Raw genomic sequence first — 27728 nt, forward strand, 5'->3', positions numbered from 1 at the left:
TGATCAAAATGATCAAAACCTTACATAGAGATGAAATCCTGAAAGCAGCAAGATCAAAGAAAGAAATTGCCTATAAAGGAGCATCCTTAAGATTCACAGCCGACTTGTCTGATGAACCGTCATGGCCCGAAAACAGTGGTGGGACATAGTAAAAAAACTCAATGAAATAAATGCCTCACCAAAAATACTTTACCCAGCTAGACTCTCATTCAAAACAGAAGGAAAAACACACAGTTTCACAGACAAACAACAGCTCAGAAACTTCATAAACTCAAAACCATGGTTACAAGAACAACTGAATGGGCTACTTTAAGACAAGACAGGACCCTCAAATACACCAAACTTTAGCAGAAAAATGGGACAAAACCCCATAACAATAATCTCTTTCAACGTCAATGGGTTAAACGCACCACTTAAAAGACACAGACTGGCAGGATGGATTAGAGAATTGAACCTAACATTCTGCTGCCTGCAAGAAACTCATCTCAACAGTCTGAGCAAACACAGGCTCAAAGTCAAAGGCTGGAAAACAATCCTACAGGTGAATAACTCCCATATGAAAGCTGGTGCAGCCATCTTAGTATCAAACCACATTGATTTCAGACTGAAGAAGGTCACAAGAGACAGTGAAGGTCATTTCTTATTGATAAAGGGATGTGTGCAACAGGAAGAACTAACAATACTAAATATATATGCACCTAATGAAGGACCAGCAAAGTACTTAAAACAACTACTCATAGACTTGAAGAAAGACATCAATAGCAGCACAATACTAGTGGGAGACTTCAACACTGCTTTATCACCTCTTGATAGATCAACCAGACTCAGGCTTAGCAAAAACGTACAGCATCTGAGGGAAGAAATGGAAGAAAGGGATTTAGTAGATATATGCAGGACACTTCATCCTCAAAAAGCTGAATATACATTCTTCTCAAATGTGCATGGAACATTCTCCAAGATAGACCACATGCTGAGCCACAAAACATACCTTTATAAAATTAAGAAGATAGAGATTGTATCAACAATCTTCTCAGACCACAATGCGCTAAAATTAAAAATGAATCACACACAAAAAACAGAAAAAGAAATCAAACATCTGGAAATTAAACAGCTCACTATTGGACAATGAGTGGCTTAGAAAGAAAATCAAAGAGGAAATCAAAAGTTTCCTGGAAACGACAATAAGGACATGAGTTACCAAAACCGATGGCTTTTGCTGTGTTAAAGCTGAGGAAAGTTCATAGCTCTACAAGCATTCCCCAAGAAGGAGGAGCGAGCCCATATAAGTAACCTAACCTCACAGCTTAATAGCTTAAAGAATGACCAACAAAAGGAGCCCAACCCAAACAGAAGGAAGGAAATTGTAGGATAACATAGCCTCAGGTAGTTTAGGTTTATTGGGTTACTCCCGTTACAGTGCTCCTATTCCTCTTTATTTATTTGTAGCTTCTTTCTTAGTGTTCTGTTGACTTGTAAATAATGTTTTTCTCTTCTCCTTGAGTCCTTTGCATAGTTTATTCAGAGCAAGTCCTTTTTGTATGGACACAGGAAGACTTAACAAATGTTATGCTTTTGTAACCTGGGAGTCATTTAACTCTACATGATATTTTCCTCCAGGGCATCTGTTCTCTTGACCTAAGCCTCAGCTTCCCTTACTTCCTAGCATCCCCAAAGCAGGGTCCCGACGACGTGGGACAAGAAGGACCCAGGGCAAGCAGTGAGTTGTGTGCTACCCTGGCATCGAGATGGGCCTGGCCAAAGTGCCTAATGCTTAACTATAAGTTAAGAGCTTGATCATGGACAAATGCTGTCATGATCCAAACAGTGATACTAGATTCGGACCCTGCTAGGGTGAGGAATGATTAATCTGGCCTGAGTGCTGTGGTCTGAGCCTGTGGCAAGATGTTGCCAGGAGAGCTGCCTTGCAAGCCTCAATGTATCCCTTGCTATGTCCATACAAAAATAACTAGTATTAAGATGTTAATAAGTTCCTGGACTAAGGAAAAGAAAAAACCTTAAGAGTGAGGAAGGGCTTTGGAATGCCCTGCCCTCAGGAAGGGCTTTCTTCTGTTGATTTTGCTACCTGGCTGGGTGTAGCCTAGAAGGCAAGGTGGGAGAGAGAAGGGGGAGGAGAGAGAGAAGCCAGAAAGAAGCGGCAGTAGATCCAGAGAGAGGCCGGAGCAGGGAGTGCGGGAGATGAGAAAGATGGAAGATTGAATAAACGGTAACTAATCAGCAACTAGCTTGGTTCACGTTCTTCCTTCGCCTGTCCTTGGCCACCGGCCGTCCCAATCCAGCCCATACACTGCGGTTCCAGGGCACCGAACGCGGGCGGTGAGACAGAGCCGCCCGGAGAGCCCGCGAGTGCACTCGCCCCTCGGCGAGCCTTAGTTTTTTACAGGAAATAATAAAACTCAGAGCAGAAATTAATGAGATGGAAACCAAAAAAATAATCCGAAAGATCAATGAAACCAAGAGCTGGTTCTTCGAGAAAATAAACAAGATCAGTAAACCTTTAGCAAGACACACAAAAAAAGGAGAGAGAAAACCCTAATAAACTGAATTAGAAATGAAAAGGGTGACATTACAACAGAAACTACAGATATTCAAAGGATCCTCAGAGATTACTTTGAGAATCTTTATGCCATGAAACATGGAAACCTCGAGGAAATGGATAAATTCCCAGACTCCTGTAGCCTTCCAAGGCTGAACCAAGAATACCTGAAATACCTGAACAGACCTATCACCATCAAAGAAATTGAAAAAGTAATTAAAAAGTCTCCCCAAGCACAAAAGTACTGGCCCAGATGGATTTACCAGTGAATTCTTCCAAACCTTTAAAGAAGATTTACTCCCAATCCTCTTTAAGCTTTTCCAGGAAATTGAAGTATCAAAAACAGTTCCAAACAGTTTCTATGAAGAAAATATCACCCTGATACCAAAAACAAAGATACCACAAAGAAAGAGAATTACAGATATCCCTGATGAACACAGATGCAAAGATCCTCAACAAAATATTAGCAAATAGAATCCAATGACTAATCAAAAAGATCATACACCATGACCAAGTAGGATTCATTTCAGGGATGCAAGGATGGTTTAACATTAGCAAATCAAATAATATAATTCATCATATTAATAAAAGAAACAATAAAAACCATATGATCATATCAATAGATACAGAGAAAGCATTTGACAAGATTCAGCACCTGTTTATGATGAAAACTCTCAGCAGAATGGGCATCGAAGGAACTTTCCTCAATATAGTCAAAGCCATCTACCAAAAGCCCACAGCAAGTATCATTCTCAGTGGGGAAAAACTGAAAGCCTTCCCTCTAAGATTGGGCACAAGTCAAGGTTGTCCGTTTTTGCCACTCCTATTCAATATAGTACTAGAAATCTTGGCCATAGGAGTTAGACAAGAAAAAGATATCAAGGGCATACATATAGGAAAGAAAGAGATCAAATTGTCACAACTTGCAGATGATATGATACTATACTTGGAAAACCCTAAAGACTCTACAGAAAAGCTCCTAGAAACAATAAGTTGATATAGTAAAGTGGCAGGCTACAAAATCAACACCCAAAAGTTGATGGCTTTCTTATATACAAATAATGAAAGAGAAGAAAGAGACATTAAAAAAATCCCATTCACAATAGTACCTCAGAAAATCAAGTACCTTGGAATCAGCTTAACCAAATAAGTGAAGGACCTATACAAGGAAAATTATAAAACACTACTTCAAGAAATAAAGGAGGGCACGCCCTCGGCCCAGATAAATTCAGAGCTGCTGAGAGTGAAGCAGACCCTCTGCGCCTAAAGACTTTGATTCCAGAGACCTAACACATTCGGGCATCCAGCGCAGCTTCTAATAGCAATGCACTGGGACTGCGAACTGGGCTGCAACTCTGTGCTGCCCAGGGGTGGATTTTTCCTCCCCACCCTGTCTTCCTGCACAGAAAACAGTGGCGGTGGCGGTGGCACCCACATGGCAGATGCCATCTTCTAAGAGTCCTAACCCAGAGATATTCGATTTTTACACTTGGAGCTCCTAGGGACTCATGGGAAGGGGGTGTAACCGGCATGCCCTCGGCCAAGATAAATTCGGAGCTGCTGAGAGTGAAGCGGACCCTCTGCGCCTAAAGACTTCGGTTCCAGAGACTTCTTACAGCAATTCACTGGGACTGTGAGCTGGGCTATGCAATTTCTGGCAGAATTTCCCCTGTACTTTATACAGAAATACAAAACCGACTTAACATCTATAATTGTCAGCAATGTGAAACGGTTCCTTTTGAACAGGTCTGACTTGGGGGGAAACTCCAAATAATAACAGTAAGTTTTTGTTGAAATATTGAAGGTTATTAATGTAGCAGCCACCTCTCTGGACTGTGAACTAAGCAAAAGCCCCACGCCAGCCAAGAAGAAGAAATATCCCTCTTTCCAGGTTATTTCCCATTTTCAGGGAGAAACTCAGTGTGGCATACACCATACTATGAGGCACGGGAAGGGGAATGAGGGGGGAAAAAAAGGAAAAGGAAAAAGGAAAAAAAAAAGAGTTATGTACTTGGAGCAGTGGGGCTACATATCTCTTCATTCCCAGCAATGGAAAACTAACTATCAAATGCTTCCTTGGTAGTAAGGCTGTCTTTCTTGGGGGAAAACTCCAACAATAATAGTGAGTTTTGTGTTGAAATATGGAACGTAATCAAGGTAAAGAGAAAATGAAGTGAAATTCATTAGTTATACAGTAGGGAGTGGGGGTGGGGGCGGGGGGGTATACTGGGGTGTTTGGTGGTGGAATATGGGCACTGGTGAAGGGATGGGTGTTTGAATATTGTATAACTGAGACATAAGCCTGAGAACTTTGTAACTTTCCACATGGTGATTTAATAAAAAGTTGGAAAAAAAAAGAAATAAAGGAGGGGGCTGGAGCGATAGCACAGTGGGTAGGGCGTTTGCCTTGCACACGACTGACCCGGGTTCGATTCCCAGCATCCCATATGGTCCCCTGAGCACCGCCAGGAGTAACTCCTGAGTTCATGAGCCAGGAGTAACCCCTGAGCATCGCTGGGTGTGACCCAAAAAGAAAAAAAGGAAAAAAAAAGAAATAAAGGAGGACACTAGAAATGGAGATACATCTCCTGCTCATGGATAGGGAGAATTAACATTATCAAAATGGCAATACTTCCCAAAACACTATACAAATTTAATGCAATCCCTATCAGGATACCCATGACATTTTTCAAAGAAATAGACAAAACACTCCTGAAATTTATATGGAACAATAAACCCCCATGAATAGCAAAAGCAATCCTTGGAAAAAAGAAGATGGGTGGCATCACCTTCCCCAACTTCAAACTCTACTACAAAGCAGTAGTACTTATAACAGCATGGTATTGGGATAAAAACAGACCTGCAGACCAATGGAAAAGAGTTGAACATCCTGTCACAGACCCCCAAATATATGGCCACTTAATCTTTGACAAAGGAGCAAGAAGCATGAAGTGGAACAAGGAATGCATCTTCAACAAGTGGTTCTGGGAAAACTGGATAGCTACCTGCAAAAAAATGAACTCTGACCTCTGTCAAATGCCAGGCACAAAAGTCAGATTAAAGTGTATTAAATACCTCAATATCACACATGAATCTATAAGTTCATAGAAAAAATGTAGGCAGAACTCTCCATGACATTGAAACTAAAAGCATCTTTAAGGACGAAACAGCACTGACCATGCAAGTGGAAGCAAACATAAACAAATGGGACTACATCAAACTAAGAAGCTTCTGCACTTCAAAAGAAACAGTGACCAAAATACAGAAAGAGCCCACAGAATATGAAGGAATATTTACTCAATACCCATCTGATAAGGGATTAATATCCAGGATATACAAGATACTTGTAGAAATGTGTAAGAAAAAACCTCCAACCCCATCAAAAAATGGGGAGAACAAATGAACAGAAGTTTCCTCAAAAAAGAAATACAAATGGCCAAAAGGCACATGAAACAATGTTCCACATCCCTAGTCATCAGGGAGATACAAACCAAAACAACAATGAGATATCATCTCACACCGCAGAGACTGGCACACATTCAAGAGAACAAAAGCAACCAATGCTGGCGTGGATGTGGGGAAAACGGGATGCTCCTTCACTGTTTGTGGGAATGCCGACTGGTTCAGCCTTTCTGGAAAACAATATGCACAGTCCTTCAAAAACTAGAAATTGAGCTTTCTTATGACCCCACAATACCACTTCTGGGAATATATCCCAAGGATGCAAAAGAGCACAGTATAAGTGACATCTGTACCTGTATATTGATTGCACCACTGTTCACAATAGCCAAAATCTGGAAACAACCCGAGTGCCCTAAAAGAAACTTTGGCTAAAGAAACTTTGGTACATCTACACAATGGAATACTATGCAGCTGTTAGGAGAGATGAAGTCATAAAATTTGCTTATAAATGGATAAACATGGAGAGTATCATGCTAAGTGAAATGAGTCAGAAACAGAGGGACAGACATAGAGGGACTGCACTCATTTGTCGAGTGTAGGGTAGTATCACATGAGGCTGACAACCAAGGACAGTAGATACAAGGGCCAGGGGGATTGCCCCATAGCTGGAAGACTGATTCATGAGCAGAGGGGAGTAGGCAGATGGAATAGTGAAGGAATCACTAAGAAAATGATGGCTGGAGAAGCCAGTTGAGATGGGAGATGCATGCCAAAAGTAGATAATGTACAAAACATGATAACCTCTTAGTGTCTGTGTTGCAAGATATAATGCCCAAAAGTAGAGAGAGAATATGGGGAATATTGTCTGCCTTAGAGGAAGGGGGAGGGTGGAAAAGGGGGGGTATACCCTGGATATTGGTGGTAGGGAATGTGCACTGGTGGAGGGATGGGTGTTTGATCATTGTGAGATTGTAACCCAAACATGAAAGCTTGTAACTATCTCACAGTGATTCAATAAAATTTAAAAAATTTAAAAAAAATATATATAGAGAGAGACAGATAAAGAATAGTGGATTCCAGGAGCCAGGGAAGAGGGAAGAATAGAGATAGCACTGCAATTTATATTAAATAGTTCACATTCAAGTGAATACACTGGGGTTATGCACTGGCATCAGTAATTAACCTGAGTTGCAAGATGAAGATTTCTGGATATTGGCTGTAAACAATATGGATGTACTTAACACCAGTGAAATATGCTTTTAAAAATTGTTTACACTAAATTTTATTATGGACACTTTTCAACAATTAAAACCAATATAACTAGGGCTAGAGCTATAATACGGAGGTTAAGGCACTTACCATGAATATGACCAACCTGGACTCAATTTCTAGAATGTCATAAGGTCCCCTGAGCTCAGCCAAGAGTGACTCTTGCATGCAGAGCCTGGAGTAAGCACTGAGCACCACTGGGTGAAATCCCCCAAAACAAAACCCAAGACAAAACCCAGGATAACATGGTATACTAAAGAAAGTAAGAAATTAAACTTGGTTGGACTATGACTAGCTGAATTGCATGACAAATTTAAGCTAGTGATTTCTGAATATAATTAGCTTTTAATTAGTTATATAAAATTATTGAAAGTAATTTCAATAAGGTTGAACAAGGTTAAACACAAATTTCCTGTTATAAGGTTAAACACAAATTTCCTGTTATTAATTTACAAAGCATATGAACAAATTTTCCTTCAGTTACTTTTATGGTAGAAGATGAAAAATTCATTGAGTAATAGATTGAGATTGAGATTAAATTAAGATATGCCACTTCATCTCATGGACACTGTGAACCACCTGAAATTAAGATATGCCACTTCATCTCATGGACACTGTGAACCACCTGAAGAGGAGTGGAGCACAGAGCTAGGAGTAGCTCCTGAGCACAACTGGGTATGGTCCAAACCAAACCAAAAAAATAAAAATACAACTTCAATCTTGTAAACTACCTTTGTCTCACCTGCCCTGCCATTTGTTTTAGTAAGAATCTGTTCCATCATATATGTGCATATACACTTAGAGAGAAATAGATTTCATACCATAAACATATGATATCACAGTAGGTCTTGGAAGAAATAGTAATGTATATGTATGTTAAGTGTGTATGTGTGGTATGACTAGAATATATAGCATACATATTTACACATATGGAGGAAAAACATGCAGAAAGATACATGTAAAATGTATAAAAGGAGAGGAAGATTTGTTTATTATATTTGGACAAAATGCAAGTAATATTTAGTAATCTATCATTTGATCTTTTAGGATTGGATTACAGAAAAGGTCTAAAAGTCAGAGACTTTAATGATAAGTAAGTCATTTCAGGCCTCATTATTCTAGCAACTTCAGTACAGAAAACCTGATGTCAAGATTTCTCAATCAGCGATCTTTCCCTATTTTACCCATTTCTTGTTTTCAAGTGACACCAAAAATCATTAATTTCTTTCCTCTAAATTCATAATTATCTATGGATTTTCATAATGGATGGCCAGAATATATTCCATTTATGTCATGTTGGAAAAGGTAGATCATATGAAGACTTCTATTTTGTAAGCCATATGATGAATTTTATTTGATAAGCCAAGCAAAAAGTTCCATTTCACTGTAAAATAGTTATTCAGTAATGCCAACAACAGAAGAAATAGACGTCTTGCAAAATAACTGCTGCATTATTATAACAATGATCTCTGAAAGTTTGCTGATAAGTTATTATTTTAATTATGATTGACCTAGAAATACTTAGGGTTTATTAATTGTCATTAATATTTGTGTCAACTGGTCTTAACCTAAATAGGTTGAACTCAATTGGGCAGCTGTGCCTTTCACTGCTGATTAATGGCACAATAATATGGCTCTATTTCAAATGTTTCCAATGTTTGTATGTCAGCTATCTGCCTGAGGGTGTTCCTCTTAAAATGGTGTTAGAAGTGAGATGGAATAAGCCTAACGGCACCAGCATAATTCAAGCTTCTACTGGTTTCACAACTGCTATTACTTGTTCGATTAAGAAGCTTCATGACCCTATCCAAAGTTAAGGGACTGCTAATAAAGATAGGTCTCTTCTTAGTTAACATGGCAAAAGTGATGTCAATCTTTTACTGGGGAAGCAGTGAAAATTTGAAGCACAAATTGCTCTGTCACATACCCGGAAGAAGTCTAGATTCAAATAAAAAACTCTATCATTGCTTCTTTTCCTACCGTATTCTATAAACTATTTTTCTACTCTGTAAAAGATATATCAAGTTTCTTAAGAGATCTTTCATGTGAATTCATTTTAACATCAAACTCTTAAATCCTCAACTCCAGCAGAGCTCCTGTATTTTCTTAGATCTACTAGAGGATGCCTAGTATTAATTATTATTGCATCTTCTTCATTATTTTTTGTGTTTTGGCTTTTTGGGTCACACCCGGCAATGTTCAGGGCTGACTCCTGGCTCTGCACTCAGGAATCACTCCTGGCAGTACTTGGGGACCAGATGGGATGATGGGAATTGAACCCTGGTCGGCCGCGTGCAAGGCAAATGCCCTACCCGCTCTACTATCGCTCCAGCCCTGATTATTGCATCTTCTTTATGACAAGGTTTGTTTTTTTCAGCTATGCCGATGCTATAGGCTGTTTCTGGAAAATTAAACGGGCTATATTTTAAATTGTCTGCTAGAATAATCCAGGTCTGTCTTTTTATAAGGAATAATATCCATGTGCTACAATGTTGCACAGGAGATAGTTGAACAGAAAAGGCAGACTTGACTAATGTCAATAGGGGAGTGAAATGAAACTCAAGTCTGCTGAAATATAAGTGTAGAAAGATTTTACACTCTGGTCTGAGCTACTGTAAAAGCACCGGGAATATTAGGAGGTAAGTTGGTTAAAAAGCCTAGACTTTGGTTATAATGATCACTTGAAAGTTAGGCCCCTGCCCTCCCATTGAGATGAACGGTGCTATTACCATCATCAAAAATTACATTTCACTGGGAATCATTCCATGCCCATGAGAAAGATACTTTAATTTGTAAACTGGCAGGATACAGTAAAAAGATTTATATCTTGAGCAGAAAAATAATATGCAATTACAAATTTTATGAAATTAATGTTCTAAGAAAAGGATGGTCAAGATCCTTGTGCTGGGAAGAAGCCCACTTAAATTTCAGTTGAGCTAAACGAAAATTAAGAGCGTCATGTTCCTGCTAGAATTAGTCTTCTGGCAGTGCTCAAGGGTCCATATATGATGCCTGGGATCAAACCTGGATCAGCCGTATAAAAGATAAGTTCCTCAGATGCTATATTATCACTATGACCCCAGGTATGTCAAAGAAAAAAAACTATAAAATATGCAAATTCAGAGGTTTAAAACATCAGTATTTTTATTGATATACTTGTTAGTTTGTAAAATATATGTTGATTCTATACTAAATAAATATGAAAATATAAGAAACCTAAATAAATACTAAAACAATTCTAAGTTAAATTAAAGTTTCGTTCAAATATTCAAATAGATAAACAAGACAAACAACCCATGTCTTGCCCGGAGATTGTACAGTGGGTAGAGTTCTTGCCTTGAAAGATTGCAACACAGGTTCAATCCCGGGCATCCCATAAGGTACCCAGAGCACCATCAGGAGTAATTACTGAGTGAAGAGTCAGAAGTAACCCTCAGAACATTGGGTGTGCCACAAAATAAGCATATAAAATCCATTTTTAAATAAAAGCAAGTTACCTAAAATATAAATAAAACTTACATACTATAATTTTGAGTATTAGGGGACTGAGGAATTATTGTCCACCCCAAAATCTCAGTTCTGAACTTCCTGGAAAATGTGAGAATAATGAAGAAAGCACTTAGGGAGATCTTTGGAGAGGAGGGTGATTTCTGTAAGTAATTAAGCTTTCTAATATTAACCTGCAGGTGTAGAATGACTTATCTACACACTCTTATATAAAATATCCATCACAGAAGAAGAGATAGTCTTCAGGATTGTTACTGAAGGCCTGGTAGAAGTCTACATAGAATATGCTCCTTCAATTAAGAGTGGAAAGAAGAGGTGTAGGCTAACCATTCTTTATCTTTCAATATTTGTCAGTTTAACTAAGATACACATTCTCTCCTGGAAGAGAGGGATTCAAGATCAAAAGAAACCTGAGAAATAAAGCAAGAATGCACTTCATGTGACCGGAACTCTCAAAGAGGAAGTGGTCCTTTCTTACTTGATCCACAACCAAATACTAGTGGAGTCTTACTTGAGAATTTTATCTGATTGAAATGTGTGATTAGTATGCTAAGTTTATCTTGGTTTTTGTGTTTTATTCCATTATTTTGTTTATAAACATATATAAATAAGGCAGTAAAAAGTAGTTCTTGGAAGTATATGTAGAGAATATTTCATTAGCTGTTCCCAGCTATAACATTTTTTTTCAAGCAAGGAATGAGATTCAAATTAATCTGAGCAATTCTTAATTAAAAAGACAAATCTGGTGGAAAAAATACACCAAGTTTAACATTAAAAGCATAATTGTATTAATGTACCATTTTATATTTGTTGTTCTATAATTTTGTTACTCATATTGCATCAATAATTTAATAGTTACTTTGTTTAAATATTTAGTTATCAAATGAAAATAAGCATAGATATTCCCTATTCAGATAAATTAGAAGAGCCAAGAATTTTCTTTAAACATCAACAGAGATACTGGCAGGTGATTTTTTAAAAACTATCTTGAAGCTTCTTATAGTTATAATTTAGACTTTTAACACTTCAGTGAAAACAAAATTGGAATGAAAAAGTGATATTCAAATATCATATAAAGTAGTTTCAAATATTATGTTTCTTATGTAGTGAATAGGATTGCCACACAGTATTTTTAGGGTTTCAGTCTGGGCATTTAAGAAAAATCTACACTACCAATAAAAGTTTTCATGGGGAAGAGCATAAAGGTCAAGTAGACTTTCAGAATGAGTCAAGAGCAATGACTCTGTTCCTGCTATCTAATCCATTATTAGTTTAACAATGCTACAGGAAAAGAATACCCAAACTGTGTAAAAGTGTTGTCTATATGGGAATAGACAAGTGCAATTGAAGTGAAAATAGAGATTCAGGTGAGTGAGGAGGCACTGTTAGAAAGTCAATGCTGTTGGAGAGACTCAAGTGCTAGAAGAGCTAGAACATAGAGGTTAATACTACTTTCTAAAGTTATTTTCTGACTCAAAATGTATATCTGGAAGTATATATTGTCCACTTTGCGTTATACCATAATGATTTTTCTTTGTATCTATACTTGTATTCATACATAGGCTTATTTCCTAACTTGAAAGTTACATATTAAATTTGGGTATTTAGCTTATATTCTAAGTAAGATTATGAGAGTGATTTTCCTCATCAGATATAAAGAGAGCACACATATAAAAAATTATAAAATTCATATACTACTCTATCTCAGTGAGGAAACCCATCCTAATATAATATAAATTTTGTTTCTCTCAGTGAAAAAAAATAAATGTCTATAATTCCAATTTTTCCAATTGTGCAATTGCAATTGTTCCTATCATGCAGGTTTTTAATATAATTTAAAATGGTGCTCAGAAAAATTTTTAAAAAATGAAGTATCACATGGTTCATTTGTCTATGTTCATATTCCTTGTTTTAATTTTAATTTACCCTTGCATTTGACTTCAATATAGAATGCCATATGAGTAGCTTAGAATTGATAGGCCACATTGTGAAAAACTGGGAAGCTTCCACTGGAAGATTTTATTGCTATTTTGACTGAAAATACATAATTACCCAGCAGAGTGAACCTGGCCGCATAACATACAACTATATTCTTGTTGGACCTTCTCGGCATTTAGCATTCTGACCGTTTGAAATGCCTGATGGTAATGAGAAGGCATCCTGAAGTTGTGTATTTTCCATTCAGTATGATATAATTGCAAGCACCATATTCAGTGCTTGCTTTTCTTCTTTATTAAAACAAGTAGCAAATAAAAACTTTTTATATGGGATCTATTCTTTAGCTAAGTATATTCAATAAAATTTAAGAATCAACTAAAGGTACTCACAAATGACACCTTAGCAATACGATAACGGGGGCTCCTGAAGCTCAATTTTAGAGAAAAAAGATGCTTTCTTCTTTTCTCTACTAATTTTTTTCATTGAATCATTGTGAGCTACAGTTACAAAGCTTTCATGTTTGAGTTTCAATCATATAATGATTTAACACTCATCCCAATGCACCCCAAAATGTAAATTTTCCACCACCAATGTCCCCAGTATTCCTCCTCCTATCCGTCCCACCCCTCCCCCTGCCTCTATGGCAGACAATTTCCCTCTTAACTCTCTCTCTCTACTTATGGGCATTATGGTTTGCAATACAGATAATCAGAGGCCATCATGTTTGGCTCTTTATATACTTTCAGCACATATCTCCCATCCCGAACGATCCCTACAACCATTACTGACTTAGTGATCCCTTTTCTATCCAACCTGCCTTTTCCCTCAGTTCATAAGACAGGCTTCCAATCATGGAGAATCTTCTTGGCACCTGTCTCTACTATGCTTGGGTGTTAGTCTCATATTAATATATATTATTTTATTATTTATTTATTTATTTATTTTTGGCTTTTGGGGTCACACCTGGCGATGCACAGGGGTTACTCTTGGCTCATGCATTCAGTAATTACTCCTGGCAGTGCTTGGGGGACCCTATGGGATACTGGGAATCGAACTCGGGTCAGCTGCATGCAAGGCAAACACCCTATCTGCTGTGCTATCACTCCAGCCCCATATTATGATATTTTATGTTCCACAAATGAATGCAGTAATTATGTCTGTCTCTCTCTTTCTGACTCATTTCCCTTAGCATGATACTTTCCATGTCTATTTATAAAAAGATGCTTTCTTAATAAAGTACAGAGCAATGTGAAGGCACCCAGGTTAAAAGTATATTCTAGAGACTAACTTGATATTTTGAAGATTACTATAACTTTAGTATTAATTCAGCTATTAGTAGAAATGTTGAATCTAGTTTCCCCATTTTATAAGATATTATGATAATTAAAAACCAAAAACCCCAACTCCTGATAGATTATGGATAGGGACTTTATTATATTGAATAAAGATCGTTGACCAGACATTATACTTTATACAACTGTATGTCTCTTTTCCATTTACAGTAGTACTAAAATAGTATGTGTGTACATAATTTAATTTTGTTTAATGTTGTGCCATGATTTATAATACTATTGATAAAGCTTGAGGTCTATAATCTTCCAGCCACACCCACCACCAACATATTTATTTTTAATAATTTAATTTTTATTTACAATTTAAAGTACATGATGTAGTTTAATTTAAATTTCTATACCATATGGCCAAAAATCTAATTCAAAAAGATAAATCAGTAAATTGTATTGTTAGTAATACTTCACCAAAGAGGTGCAATAAATTAAAGTGATTTATATAAAACACAATAGAACTAATATATGCTTTATTAATGATTTAATTATTGTTCATTTACTAGGGTTTATTGACTGTTCAAAATATATAACTTATTGTTTATAGACTACAAAGTGAAAAGTGATTTTTATTTTGTAAAGAATTCAGGATTGATTTGTATTGATATTAAAATTGCTCCTTTCCCTTGTTCTCTGTACTGCTTGTAGGACTTCTCTTTTTTTTTTACATTTATTTATTTATTTTTAATTAGTGAATCACCGTGAGGGTACAGTTACAGATTTATACATTTTTGTGCTCATGTTTTTGTGCTCAAAGTTCGAGAACCATCCCTTCACCAGTGCCCATTCTCCACCACCAGTAAACCCAACATCCCTCCCACCCTCCCCAATCCCATCTCTCCCCACCCCACCCTGCCACTGTGGCAGAGTATTCCCTTTTGTTCTCTCTCTCTAATTAGGTGTTGTGGTTTGCAATAAAGGTGTTGAGTGGGCATTATGTTCTGTCTCTAGTCTACATTCGACACACATCACCCTTCTCCCGCATGGCCTCCGACCACATTTCATTTTACTTGGTGTTCCCTTCTCTGAGTTGCCCTCTCCCCAGAATGTGAGGCCAGCCTCCAAGCCATGGGGTCAACCTCCTGGTACTTATTTCTACTATTCTTGGGTGTTAGTCTCCTACTCTGTTATTCTATATTCCACAGATGAGTGCAATCTTTCTATGTCTGTCTCTCTCTTTCTGACTCATTCCACTTAGCATGATACTTTCCATGCTGATCCACTTATATGCAAAGTTCATGACCTCATTTTTTTCTAACAGCTGCATAGTATTCCATTGTATAGATGTACCAAAGTTTCTTCAGCCAGTCATCTGTTCTAGGGCACTCTGGTTTTTTCCAGATTCTGGTTATTGTAAACAGTGCTGCGATGAACATATAAGTGCAGATGTCATTTCGACTATACATTTTTGCTTCTCTGGGATATATTCCCAGCAGCTCCCCAAAGCATTATACAGATTCAACGCGATCCCTATAAGGATACCCATGACATTCTTCAAAGAAATGGATTAAGCAATCCTAAAATTCATATGGGACAACAAACGCCCACGGATAGCTAAAACATTTCTTGGGAAAAAGACAATGGGAGGCATCATCCTCCCCAACCTCAAACTTTACTACAAAGCAGTAACGATTAAAACAGCATGGTACTGGAACAAAGGCAGAGCCGCAGACCAATGGAACAGGGTGGAATATCCCTACACATAACCCCAAATGTATGATCATGTAATATTTGATAAGGGAGCAGAGCAAGAGATGTGAAGTGGAGCAAGGAAAGCCTCTTTAACAAATGGTGCTAGCACAACTGGACAACCGCATGCAAAAGAATGGGCTTAGACCTCGACCTAACACCATGCACAAAAGTCAGATCAAAATGGATTGAAGACCTCAACATCAGACCACAAACCATAAGGTACATTGAAGACAAGGTCGGCAAAACCCTCCACGATATTGAAGATAAAGGTATCTTCACAGATGACATGCAACTGGCCAGCCAAGTGGAAACAGAGATCAACAAATGGGACTACATTAAACTAAAAAGCTTCTGCACCACAAAAGATACAGTGACCAGAATACAAAGACAATCTACAGAATGGGAAAGGATATTTACACAATACTCATCAGATAAAGGGTTGATATCAATGGTATATAAAGCACTGGTTGAACTCTACAAGAAGAAAACATCCAACCCCATCAGAAAATGGGGCAAAGAAATGAACAGAAACTTTCCCAAGGAAGAAATACGAATGGCCAAAAGGCACATGAAAAAGTACTCTACATCACTAATCATCAGGGAGATGCAGATCAAAACAACCATGAGATACCACCTCACACCACAGAAACTAGCACACATCCAAAAGAACAAAAGCAACCACTGTTGGAGAGGATGTGGGGAGAAAGGGACCCTTCTACACTGCTGGTGGGAATGCCAACTGGTTCAGCCTTTTGGAAAACAATATGGACAATTCTCAAAAAATTAGAAATTGAGCTACTTGTAGGACTTCTAAGCTGATTGCCATCTTACTGTGGCAGGTCGAATTTGTCTTGCTCTTCCCTTCTCATATCCCAGTATAATCTCTGTTACTCAACAGGACTATCCCAACGACTTCTGTATGGCTGTTTTATTCATCATGGCCTCCATTTCCTACTCCTTCAGCCTCAACACAGCTCCCTTAGTGACCAAGATGGTGGCCTACTGACTGGCCTAGCCCACAGTGGTACTTAATTTCTGCCCTTGTTTCCGTGTGACCAGTTTATACCTCTTTCTGCCCTCTAGTGCACAATCAGGTGTTGTCTCCGTTTCCTCCTAGCTCAGTTTCTTTAGATCAGAGCTGCCCATGGTCACCAAGTTGGTTACCTTAATCACCAGCCCAAATGGTTGCTTTGTCCACCAGAGGTCAAATCATCTCTCTGGTGCTGTAGTTCCCATCATTTCTCTAAAAAATGACAATTAAAGCGAGAAAGTAATATGCTCCGCAAGGCTGTAATAAGATGTCTTAAAGGGGAGACAACTGAATGAGATGTTGAAGGATTTGTAAATGTTTCCTTTGGGAAGTAAAATAAGAACTTTCCATTTAGACAAGCATCACTACAGTCTTAAAGCAATCTGGGGTCTACAGACTGACTGGACAAATAGGAAGGAGCTGCTAATAAAGGGTCTTTTTCCCTCTTATTCTTTTTCAATTTAGAAATTATTTAGAAGAAATAGGCCTAGAGAATTTTGGAATGGAAAGAGAACTTTGAGATCACAGAGTCCAATTTCTCTATTTTACCCAGGAGGACTGGAGCAATAGTGCAGTGTGTAGGGCATATGCCTTGCAGGCGCCGACCCAGATTTGATTCCTCTGTCCCTCTCAGAGAGTCCGGCAAGTTGCCAAGAGTATCCTGGCTACACAGCAGAGCCTGGCAAGCTACCCATGGCATATTCGATGTGTCAAAAAAGAAAGTGCTAACAACAAGTCTCACAATGGAGATGTTACTGGTGCCTGCTTGAGCAAATCGTTGAACAATGGAGGACAGTGCTACAGTGCTACCCAGGAGGATATACAAATTCATTGGGGTGCGGGGTGCGAGGTGGATGGGCTCGAGGTGGGGAAGGAAAGTCAACTAAGGTTAAACTAGTTACAAGAAGAAGAAAAGCAAAACTGACTCATTGAGCTTTTTTGATATACCTAGAATATACCTGCTGGTATATTCTAAGGAGACAGAAAAATTTAGAATACATGGTGAAGAATACCATGTAAGTAAAGTAGAAAAAAACATACACACACACACACACAAAAAAAAAAAAAGAACAACTAGTTTTGAACTCTTGATTGCTAGGGAAATGACCATTCTGCCTCTAGCTAAGTTGATTGTACAGCAGTGAGGAGTAGTATATGATTTTAGTGTGTGTGTTTACAAAAAAAAAAAAGAGAGAGAGACATTAGGTAACAACTATTAAAAACAATACATTTCAGTCCCACACTGAAAAATAAAGTCAAAAATAAATTCATGTCTTAAAACTATTTAATTCCTAATCATACTGTAATGCCTTCAAGGGTGATTCTGTTGCTGGGAATTCTCAAGATGCCATTATTATCATTATGCTGAATTATTTACAAACTTGTATCAAAGCACTAGATTAAATTGCTTTGGTCTTATGTAAAATTCCTCTGATCTTTGGCAATCATTACTTATTTACAGCTTCCATAGTTTTCCCCCTTTGGAAAAAAAAATAAGTTTCTTAACTCTAGTTAAAAGGCACTATTTTACTTTTACAATAAAAACTGTCTCAATAAAAAAGTTAAGACAAAAATGATAGTCAATTTAGAAGCTAGACTTTTCTATGTGTAAAGCAGATTATCTAAACAGTTTCTTTTTCTGAGAGGAATATTCATAATATTTATTATAAAACATAAATATTAGGTTTGTTATTTTATGTGAACTATTTGTAGGTATAGTAAATATGATTTTTAAAATAAAACTAGGATAATAACAGTTAATAAACAGTTTACATTTATAAAAACACATGTGAAGTTTATTTCAAGAAAAAGAAAATTTAAAAAATCTCCCATGTTACTGGGAAAGTATTCAGGATATGATTGTGATCTGTAATTGACTTTATTTTCATACTGTGGATTTAAACAGAAAAAGTCTATGTTTAATATAGATGATTCAAAAATCCTGGGTTGAGTAAGTTAGTATAAGAAAAACTGATTCTGAGTTCTTTGGTTCATATATTGATGGTAAGTCTTTGATTTAGGACTATCTATTATTATTCTTGCAGCCTTCGGCAATGCCTATTTTCTTTTGTATGTATGAACAGAAAATCTTTGACCAATTAAAATTTTAAAAAGAATTGACTGAAAATGTAAATAACAAACATATTTGAGAATCTTCCAAATGAGAAAATAAATTTCTCAGATTATAGTTCATCCCAGAAATTAAGCTAGTTTTGATATCTAATTACATTTTTATATGTGTGATTTTCAGATAAAGAGCAGATGGTTTGTAATAATGTATTTTATTAATAATTGAACTTTGAAATGTAAATTATATTAATATAATTTGTCTATTTAAGTGCTAAAAAGTTAGTTTTACTGACTAAAACAAGTGGACTGCAATATATTTTAAAGTTTAAGATTAGTATTTATATCTCTCTCCTATGTGCCCCCATTATATAAAAAATTGTAATTGCATATGTGTAATTAGGTACCAAATCATCTCATGATGAAAGTTTCTCATCAATGATGTGATTCTTTTGGAGAGAGGTTTGGTTAATGTTGATATTCTCTAAAATTAAAAAAAAAAAAGTTGATGTTCGAGTAAAATTTGCAAGTACCCCTTTGTATTCCCCAGGAATATTGGAGTTACATTGAGACCATAGAAATATTCTGACCAATGAAGAATGGGTCAAAAGGATATTGACACTTCTGGAGAGAGTCAATTAAGAGTCCTATGCTTCCTTTAAGACAAGCATGGACATTCACTTCCTTCAAGAGAAGCAATGGACCATAATCCGGCATTGTTTCACAAAAGAAGTTGTTGAGATACTGAGATTTCAGAGTTTGATTATTGTGCAACGAGTCACTCAAATTTGAATATGGTTTGGTTGCAAAATTTGTATTCTTGAGAAGTGATCAAAAGACTGAAGTTTAAGTCTATAATTAATGTTACATCAAATTTTTAAAACTAAAATATTTTAGTCAAAAATATTATATATGTTAGAGTATTTATAAACCATTTTAAATTATCAATAAAGAGAGCATATCTCAAAATTTATCTCTATGTATAGCCCTTGTTGCTCAGAAACCTGCTAAAGTTGATTGAAATATTCAGTCTGGGAACAGAGCATCAAAATAAAAAAAATTATATAGACTGGTTATTTTTCACTTGGGATAAATTACCTTCTCCAAATCAATACAGATGTAAGGACACTCTCTGATGAGCTTTAGTTTTTGCATGAACAAATGAAAATGTCTTTACTTGCAGCTCTGATGTTATTAGCAGCTTTCTGATGTGATCAACAAACCTGGACAAAATAATTACCACTATTTTAGAAAGTGTTTTATGTAGGCATGATTGTACTTTATGCTTTAAGATAAATATACGATCATTTTATTTTGGTACAAAAAATTCTGCCTGAAGGTGCAAAATCTATGCACAGTCCCCCAAATACACCCTAGAAGATAAAAATTTTTGATCTCAAACACAGGAATGAAAATTTGTGCTGTAGGCAAAAATGTAATTATGCCTTTATCTGTAGAATTGTATTATTTTTTAAATTTATGAAGAACCATCAGGATTGTGTGTGACTAATTTGTGCTCTATTAATAGTTACTCAGTATTTAACATGAATTACTATGAATAATAATTAATGAAATATCATATAATTCCTTTATAGATTTGAGTTCAAGAAAAGAGGAAGAAAAAAAAATCTTGCCTAAAGGGAAAGTTCAGAAAATTCTCTAGAAAATAATTTGTATTTAGATACAATCTCTTTGCCAAATCTTCCTAATTCTCTAAAGCAAACATTCTGAGACTTTTGTAAATAGCCAAGGAACCTCTGAAGCTCCAAAGCAATCAGAACCTCAGCTATGAAACTAATACCAAATAAAAATGATCTTCATAGAGAATAATACAGTCACAATTTCAGGAGATACGTTTAAAAAGCTTAAGTTGAATAGTAGTAGCTGACCCATTTATTTTATCATTCATCCCCCTATTTAGTTTCTAACATGGTAAGAGTAAACAGTAATCTATTTTTATATTGAAAAAAATATTCTTCTGTCATGAGAAAATTTTCCTGAATCGTATGGAATGTGATTTTCTATAATATAACTCTTTAAAACTTTTTTTTATATCAGACTCTTCATATTTTAGTTTTCAATGGAATTTCAAATAACCTGAATGCTTTAGCTACATAATATTAAAGTTGAAATTTTCAGTTTTAAAGAACAGAAAGCAATACTGACTGACTTAGGCAAAAGAAGCTGGTATAGTTATGCTTGTGCCTACCCAGACAACTGAACCCCAAACTAAGAAATGGTCAAGACGCAAGAGCCATTTGGAAATTCAGTTAGTGTGAACCACAACAATGAGCTCACAGAGCAACTTAGGGAGAGAACTAAGTATATATGAATGTTGACCTCAAACCAAAAGTCTGTTGTTCGTTTTGTTTTGTATTTGCGTCAATGCTGCAGTTGTGGTAAAAACTGTGTATTTCCCGTCACTCTAAGTATGTTGTATTTTCCGGACTATCTAATATTTCCATAAGTATGTAGTGTAGGTCTGTTTATATTTGTATTCTTGTGTATGTGTAGGGAGAGAGAAATGTTCAATACATTCTAACCCCTTGAAAGCCCCAAATCTAATAAACTCTTGCATTCATTTGCATTTTCAAGTGATATTTAATATAATGCAGAATAATCACTTTAATACTAAAATAAACTGGTATACTTCATCAATTTTAGAGGTATTCTATAGATCTAATTTTATTATACCATAAATTGAATATGAACCATCCTACTTCAAGCAAAAAGTAAATACATATCCTATTTATGACATATGAAATAAGTTCATCAATGATAAAATTAAGTTTTAAAACAGATGGATTATACCTCTTAATAACTATGGAGATCAATTTTATACTGGTATTATATGAAAGGAATATTTCTATATTTGAAGAAATTCTCATTTTAAAAAAATTATTATGAATATGACCTTTCATTTATTTATGAGACAGTTAATTTCTCACCTAAGTTTTATACTACACCAATATTTTATTTCTTTTTTAAAATATTTTCTTTCTTAAAATAAAGGACTGATCTGTTAACATCTTTTCTTTGACTATTAACAATCAATTAAAATTTTCCACCATTGATCAACTAGTTTCATAGTGTCTCAATAGAACAGAAACAATCTTCTTTAAAAAGTGTTTGATTAATCAGTAGGTAATATACATGTTGACATGGAATAGTTTAAATGTGTAAAGGCTTAACAAATGATTCCATATCTAACACAATAGTAATATTTCTAAAAATGGCTTAAATATCACTTTTAGGTTAAATATTCTCATTCCATGATCAAAGATTTTATATATATATACATAAATATACTTGGATATATCTATGTATCTATATGTCAGGAGTAGAACTCAGGGCTTATACATGCATGTGCTCTGTTCTGAGCCAATTTCCAGGTTATCTGAGCCACATCTTTATTCATGAAATAATGAACATAAAATTCCATAGAGTCTATCCATTTTCCAGGTACTTTTATGGTCAAAGTAAAGTCCATCTTCTTTCCCCTTAAATCTACAGTATTATCTATATATCCCTGCCTCCATAAACATCACTACAATTAATGATCCTTAGGTTTCAAAGATTTGAAATTTTCTTTTCCCTGACACCTTGAATGTTAATTTAATGAACACTTTCCCTGTCTAATGAAAGTTCTTCTTTTTTATTTTTTTGGTCACATGGGAGAAGAGTTATTTTTTAAGACAGTACTTTGAAAATACCGAAGTTAGAGTTGAACTTTGTTTTCACTAAAGTAGTATATTAAGATTCTCTATGACATTCTAGGTGGCTGTGTATAATTGTAAATCCCCAGTTCTTTTTTTCCTCTTTGTGTGGAGCTTTTGGAAGGTCTTGGTCACATGGTCAAAGTATTTAAGAAACCTGGAATGCTAAGTGTAGGCACGAAGGAGAGCTGTTCTAGAGAACTCCTCAAACCCCGAGTGGATTTGCAGGTAAGAGAAGTAAACATAAGGTGTTCAATCACTGAGAGTTCAAGAGTTTTTATTACTGTATAACCTATCCTATAGTGACAGGTGTAATAATAAAAAAATTATGTGCTGAAGAGTGGTTAAATTGTTTCTTTTTCATAGATGTGGAAGGAGAGATGTAGTAAAGGTATGCTATGAATTCAGGGCTGTCAAAGTCAAAGTCAGACTACATATATTTAAAACATGTAGCAATTCTTCTAAGCAAGAGCAATAAACAGTTTATTTTACTGTTACTTGTAATAAAAATCAATGACAAATATGTCTTATTCCAAGAATTGACCTAAACAATGTTGACAAAGACACAATATAGAATCTGGCCTTTCCTTGCTTCATATCCTTAATCATTTAGAAGTAGATGTCTGGAATTTTACTTCAGTGACTTGATAAGCACTTTAGTGCCATAGACATAGTCCAGTAAATTTTTTTTATTTATAGGTTGATGCAAGATTCATAAGATGCTTTTATTTTTTTAATGTCTCTTATTTTTAATGGAATATATCATACAGGATTTTTATCTTATAAGGACTTAATAATGTTTTTGTTCAGTTTTGTTTGGGGAGACCATATCCATCTATGCTCAAGGCTTACTACTAAGCTTAAGGATTAATCATTCCTGGTGGTCCCAGGGGACCATATATATATATATATATATATATATATATATATATATATATATATATATAAAGGGAGGGATTGAATCCAGGTCAACTGCATGTAAGGCAGGCATCTAATTCACTGTCTTATCCCTTTGGCCCCAGAATTTAGTAACTCTTGAAATTAATTTCAAGAAAAGTTATGTGCTAACAGAAAAGGTTTGATCTACTTTAGATCAGAGCAAAACTTACTTAAGTCAGTAGAACTTTATCTTAGCTTTTAGCTCTTGAACCCAACTTTTGCATGTAGCTATAGAAAGGAATTGCTTTTACCTGGAGATATTAACTTCTCTATTCATCTGAGATTCTAGTGTTATCTGTTCCTCTTTCTTGCTTTTTCTTCATTTTCTGTTGTTAAAAAAAAATAACCCCCGCCCCCCAAAAAACCAACAATCTCTTCTTGACCACAAACTCTGTTATAAATCTTTCCTTTGTAATTTGTTTATTTTGGTGCCACCTAGAAATGCTCATGGGTTATGCCTGGCTCTTCACACAAGAAGTATCCCTGGGGTTTCCCAGGGGACCATATGGGATGCTGAGGATAGAACCCAGGTCAGCTTTGCACCAGATACACACCCTACCATCTATACTATTATTCCAGCCCCACCCAGAACTATTTTAAAATAGGAAGTTAGCACTGTAGCACTGTCATCTCATTGTTCAATGATTTGCTTGAGCGGGCACCAGTAACATCTTCATTGTGAGACTTCTTGTTACTGTTTTTGGCATATCGAATACGCCACAGACTCTCCAAGAGGGAGGGAGGAATTGAACCCAGGTTGGCTGAGTGCAAGAAAAACTCCCTATCCACTGTCCACTATCGCTTCAGTTACCATAGGAAGTTAATTCCAAATAAATTGAAAATTGAATATGAATAATATCGTTCACTTAAGTAAATTTTTATTGGAGAGTTGTGCAAAAGTTTAAGAAAGATATTGTTATCATGTGTTTTAATATACCAGATAATTCTAAACATCATACATGCTAAGCAATTTTATGCTCAAAACAACCCAAAGACTATTATCATTTCACATATAAGACTATTAATACATGGAGAAGATAAATAAATAGTTCAGATTCTAATACATTAAGCACTAAAACTAAAATGCAAGCTATGTGGCTTCAGAGCCTGCAGGCTGAAATATTAAATTATATTCCAGTCTTTTATAGTCAGTTATTCTCATTCTGTCTCAGTCACTCTAGCTCCTCTAGCTCTTCTCTCCCTTCCTTTTTAGTCCTCACTTCTGTTTTACCTTGAAATGTTTCCATGCCACACAATGGAACTTTCTATTGTAGGATTACATTGGTTTGTCCTTCCCCCCCCCCCCCCGGCCACAGAGAGCTTAGGTTTATTGGGTTACACCCATCACAGTGCTCCCGAGGCACTCCCATTCCTCTGTGATTATCTTTGACCTCTTCTCTGTGCTCTGCTTCCCCAACCAGTTAATCACCTTTATCCCCAAAGTAGTACCTATGACTTGTAAAGTCAAATTCCTCAGAAATTTCTGGATTTGTATTTGTAAGTGAAATATCACTTTTCTCTTTTTCTTATGTTCTTTGCATAGTTTACTTTAGACAAATGCCCTTTTTGTATAGATACAGTAAGACAATTAATGCTATGTTTTTGTAGCATGGGAGTTAATTGACTCTGAATAATATTTACTCCTGGGCATCTCTCATATTTTCTTGACTTAAGCCTTAGTTGCCCTCAGTTCCTAGCACCCAAAATTGGTCCTTACAAAGGGACTGGATGGACCCAGGACAAGCTGTGAGATACCCTGGAATTTAAACAGGAAAGGCCAAGTGCCAGGTGTGGTCCTCTAAATTGTATAGACCTATGTTATAATCTTTCTCCAGAAAAATGTATGTATTGTAGCAGTAATTTTTCCTCCACATTTTTCTGGAGAAAAATTATAACACAGGTCTATACAATTCTATTCATTTATTATATTTATTGGTTTGGAGGGGGCACACCTGCCTCAGGGTTTACTCTCTATTCAGGATTCCCGCTTCAAAGTGCTCAGAGGGCCATATGTGGTATCAGGGACCTAACTCATAATCAGCTGCATGCAAGGTAAAAACCCTACCTGCTCTAGTCTTGCTCTGGCCCTATATTGAATTGTATGATGCTAAATTAAAGGATGAGCAAATTAATCCATCTATATATTGCTGAGGAAATTAATGATGTTTTAAAAAGCAGTAAGTCAGGGAAGAATAATCACTGGTTTTTTTTATTGTTTCCATTATGTAAGAGTGTTCAAATGGAGGGGGGCTCTCTTCTGACTCTGAGGAAATAAGTGAATTTTCTGAAGAATAAGATTGAGTTAGCAGAGATGTTCTGTTTCCCATTTTGAAGTTGGCTGACTGAAAGCAATCAGCATACTAAGGAAAGATCCTAAATCTATGAATAACAGATTTGTAAATGAGAAGACTGTAGATAGGAGTCCATGGTTATGAAGGTTGCTTTTCCTAAACAGCAGTTCAATACATAAAAGCCAACACACTCTCTAATAAGAAGAAAAGTGGTAATTGCGCGGTTCATGTTACAATGATGTTTATCTTCCAACTGGTTCTAATATATCTATAATTTTGTTGTAGTATACTATAAAAATGTAATAGAGTGAAAATATCACAGTTTTTAAATATATTCTATTTGAGATAAATGATCATATAATAAAATTCAGCAATGTTTTTGTTAGGCAAATGCCATAATATTTCTTAAATTACAAACATATCTAAGTTTCCTTCCATTAATTTTCTCTTTGAAATTTTTCATGATCAGGACAAATATTACATGACTAAGAAAATGATCCATTTGCTTATGTTTTCTATATACATAAAGAATGTGATATTTGGAAAGAAATAGTAGATGGGTGTTTACTCAATTCAATTGTACCGTAGGCTCCCTGAAAACTATAGAGTAACAATTCAGAGTGACTTAAAAGTAATTGATTTCTTAGATTACTTACATAACCCTTTGACTTTGGTTACTATATAAAGCTACAGACTTTCCCAAAATATTTTTGCATCATCATATTCTATTTATTTTAGAAAAATGCTGTTTCAGGCCAAACTAAATGGAAATATTTGAGTTTACAGAAGCATTCTATACTGTGACCTTTTAGTCACCTGGAAGAGTTCTTAAAGAAATATTTTATTTAATAAAGTTATAAAACACTGAATTTTACTTCTTTCCCCAGGGAAAAATGTTATGATACTATGAAATGGCTCATTTATCCCTAGACAAATGTAGATACATCGGCATGTAAATAGATACATTATATTTATATTTGTTTGCTATAAAAGCTGACATAGTACTTTGTCAATGACTCTCCTACTGACAATTAATAAATCTGTGTAATCATAGTAGCAATGACTGAATTTGGAAAAATGAAGGTCTTTGAATACGATCATCTCATTTAGAAAATAATGTAACCTATTGTAATCAAGCCAGGTAGATATTTAGTCTGGTTTTAAATAAGTACTTCTAGAAAAATAGATGCTTTGAAATCAACTTAGCAGATACTGGTTAGAACCCTCTATGATAGGCTCCAAAGCATCAGACTTTATCACAGAGTAAATTAAAAGAAGGAGAAAGAAGCCATCTGGAAGCCTCGCCAGCATACTGTAAAGACTGAATCTACCTGGCAGCAGGAGACAGACCTGCAGGCCGAAAAATTGCTTGGTGGTGTAGGTATTGCAACATTTGTGAAGTCTAGCACAAGCCCCTCACACTCTATACAAGTTCCAATACAATTTGGTTTCAGGAAAGTAATAAGGCAAGCACGGCGCTGGTATGTCATTCACTTGGAGGCAAATATTCACTTAGGGTAATTAGCCTGTATAGTGAGATTTTAATCATTTCATTCTCAACATAAATATTTGGCTAATCGATATGAAAGGTATTTATTTTCTCTATACTTGGCTTTGCTTCCCAGGATTAATACTGTGTGACAGATGGCTGATGTCATCTCTACTTGGAAGAACTAAGTTGGCAATATTAGCATGGCATATTTCTGGGGACTTGTGATATGTTATGAGACGATGAAAAATAAAAAGATTCAAAAGGGAATTCCCTAAAGCAAATATATTTGTATTGTTTTATACTATATCTTAATGATTCATCACAAAAAGATATATATCCCATGTCATGTTTTATTTAAATAAATTTTGGCAAATATTAGCAATAGCATTCAACACACATTTTAAACTCTGGTAGTTAATGATAATATTATCATTGATTGCTTATTTTTTTACCCTTACTTTTGCTCACTATATGCAGACAGAAAAATC

The sequence above is a fragment of the Sorex araneus genome, chromosome 1 (genome assembly GCF_027595985.1).
Source record: "Sorex araneus isolate mSorAra2 chromosome 1, mSorAra2.pri, whole genome shotgun sequence".
Lineage (NCBI taxonomy): Eukaryota > Metazoa > Chordata > Mammalia > Eulipotyphla > Soricidae > Sorex > Sorex araneus.